The 3198-nt window shown below is 40.6% G+C and overlaps 1 non-coding gene across 1 annotated transcript; it reads right to left on the bottom strand.

Moving 5' to 3' along the window:
* Positions 1 to 406: 406 nt before the first annotated feature.
* Positions 407 to 513, bottom strand: LOC141650373 (small nucleolar RNA R71). Its single transcript, XR_012546412.1, has one exon. It is a non-coding gene; the product is annotated as a small nucleolar RNA R71 (small nucleolar RNA).
* Between the last annotated feature and the right edge of the window lie 2685 nt (positions 514 to 3198).

Here is a 3198-nt window from a genome sequence, read left to right as displayed (position 1 = left end):
TCCAATTCCAAACCAACCACAAAAACAACCCACAATGCCTAAATTTTCATCTCATTCCATACCAACTGAGGAGAACCTACCAAACGGTACTCCTACACCACCATATTTAACCGGTAATTTCATTGCCAAATCCGCATTCATACAATTAGTTGAGAGAAGTCAATTTGGAGGGATGCGTAGTGAAGATCCTCATTCACATATGGAGACTTTTTGCGACTATTGTGTTGCAATTTCTCAAACCGGAGTTACTCAAGACCCAATCTGATGGGTATTGTTTCCTTTTTCTTTAATCGGTACCGCAAAGCAATGGTTGAATAGCCTAGACAAGGCTACCCTTGGTATTGATTCATGGAAGAAGTTAGCACTTGCCTTCTATAAGAAATTCTATCCTCCGGAGAAGACTAATATGTTGAGAGCCCAAATCACCGGGTTCAAGCAAAGGGATGAGGAATCATTATATGACGCATGGGAGAGATTTAAGGACACTTGTCGTTCTTATCCACACCATGGGCTTAGTGAGTGGTTCCTTATTCAACAATTTTGGAACGGCTTATATGAAGACTCACGTAATGTGATTAATATAGGATCCAATGGGATGTTTACCGAAGTTGATGACAATCAAACATGGGCCAAATTCGAAGAGATGGCGGTTCATAATTCCCAATATAGTAGGCCTCGAAAGGCCACTAGAGGAGGAAAGCATGAGGTAGATTCCATCACACAATTGGGAGCTCAACTAAGTGCTCATATCGACACCATCAATTTGAAGTTTGAGAAGGCCATGGCTAAGCTTGATGAAGCTTCCAAATCACCCAAATAACATGTTAATGCTATGGTGGCATCATCCTCAATTCCAAATGGAGTATGTAAAAGTAGTGGAACTTTGGGACATGATCAAAATTAATGTAGGGGAACAAATGAACAAGTGAATGCTTTCCAAGCATACAAGAATGGCACCCCTTATTCCGACTATTATAATGAGAATACCAAATTCCATCCAAATCTTTCATACAAGAGCCAAAATGTCCAAAATCCCCAACCAACATACACCCCACCTCCAATGAGAAATCAAGCTCAAAGACCCTTTTTCAACCAAAGCCAAGGATATCAAAATCAACCTTCCTACAACCAATCCAATGACCAAAGCTTTGATGTTCAAAAAGCGGTCCTCCAAATGCAAAAGAACCAACAAGAATTCTTCACCCATATGTAAAAAGATAGCCAAGCTAAGGAAATCACCATCAACAACATACTTGCCCACACCAAAATGTTACAAACTCAAATGACTCAATTAGCATCTTCTAGCGCTCAAAGACAAAAGGGGCAATACCGCCTCAAGGTAACCCCCCAATACACGAAACGGTTAGTGCCATCCATTTGAGGAGTGGTACAAGATATGAAGGGCCGAAGAGGTCAATTGGTGAAGATATTGTGGATGCCAATGACAAGAAAAGAGTTGTGGAGAACTCTAAGGAGGTAGATCCTACTACCAATGAACTTTCAAAGAAGAGAAATAAAGAGAAGGCTAAGGAAAAAGAACCTATTGTGATTAGACTTCCATTCCCAAGTCAACAAGCTAAGCCTAAGTTTGATGAACAACTTGGAAAGTTCATGAAAATTGTGAAGAACTTAGAAGTCTCAATCCCATTCACGGAATTGATCAATCATGTTCCGGCTTATGCAAAGTACATGAAGGATATTCTTAACAAGAAGAAATCCATCCGAAAGTTGGAGACTATTGCCTTTACCAAAGTGAGTAGTGCTATTCTTCAAGGGAGTTCCTCTCCAAAGCTCAAAGATCCGGGAAGTTTTTCTATTCCATGTACCATTGGCGACACTACAATCAACAAAGCATTATGTGATCTTGGAGTAAGTGTAATTGTTATGCCATACTCGATATATAAGAGGCTAGGAATAGGAGAACTCAAATGCATCAAAATTACTCTTCAAATGGCGGATCGATCAACAAAGATACCTCTAGGGGTATGGGAGGATGTGCCTGTGAGAATTGGCAAATTCTTCATCCTGGTAGACTTTGTCATTGTAGACATGAAGGAGGATTCCAACATTCATATCATCTTAGGAAGACCTTTATTGCATACCGCAGGAGCGGTAATCGTAGTGTAACATGGAGAGCTCACACTTGAAGTAGGGGACGAGACAATTACTTTCAATCTTGACAAAACAATAAGAGCTCCCCGACTACATGAGCCATGCTTCATGGTCGATCACTATAGCCGATAAAGTGATAGAAAGAATTTAGAATCTCTTTGCAAAGATCAAGCCATGGGTAAAGAAACACCACCCATATGGAAGGAGAAAGTGGATGACCTTCAAGTAGCTCTAGTCGAAGAGCATGGGATTTTCAACAACAATGAGAGCTTGACTAGATCACCCATCATGACAAGTACTGAAGAAGGCCTCATTGGCCATGATAAAAAGAAAGGAGAGTTGCTCTTGGGAACTCATGACATCAGTGGGGAACAAGCTAGTGAAGTTTGTGGTCTATGAGACGATGAATTTGAAGGATTAGTCAATCCTTATATTGGAAATGCTATGACCTTAGACCAAGGCTTTGTTGATCCTTGTCATCACTTTGACTCGGAATACGACAATGAAGAAAAAAATGCACAAAGATCTATGCAAGATCATTATCATGAAAATGAGCAAGCCTTCGACTACTTCTACAAGGTGTTGAGCAACATCAACAACACCTTGGCTTTACCCCCTTGACATCTCATCCAAGAAGGAGAGTGTAACACCCCCATACTCCAAGTGCCTTACCAGGACCACTCAGGTATGAAGACATCACCATCTCGGTCGCCCGAGGTATGATAATCAAATAGACAAAACAGAAACAACGTTTACTATAAATAGTTTAATGAATAAATACAATCCTCAAAACCAAACCAAAGTACGATACATTATTCTCAAATGACTGTTCTAACTGAAATGTAAAATAAACTAAGGCTACAGCGGAAGACTCCTATCATCTGTCGTGGCATCCCAGCTATCCCAGTACTCATCTCAATACCTGCTCAATATCTGCTCACCATCCCCGAATGGATCACCGCAGGTTTACAAAACAACACCGCGGTCAGTACTAATCACACAATCAATATAGATAACAATAATAAGATAACAGACAGCTGAACTGTCACACACACACACACACACACCACCAACTCCCATCATCTC

This window comes from Silene latifolia, chromosome 3 (genome assembly GCF_048544455.1).
Source record: "Silene latifolia isolate original U9 population chromosome 3, ASM4854445v1, whole genome shotgun sequence".
NCBI classification, from domain to species: domain Eukaryota; kingdom Viridiplantae; phylum Streptophyta; class Magnoliopsida; order Caryophyllales; family Caryophyllaceae; genus Silene; species Silene latifolia.
Note: the sequence above shows the minus strand (reverse complement) of the source record. Positions and strands in the feature narration are given on the sequence as shown.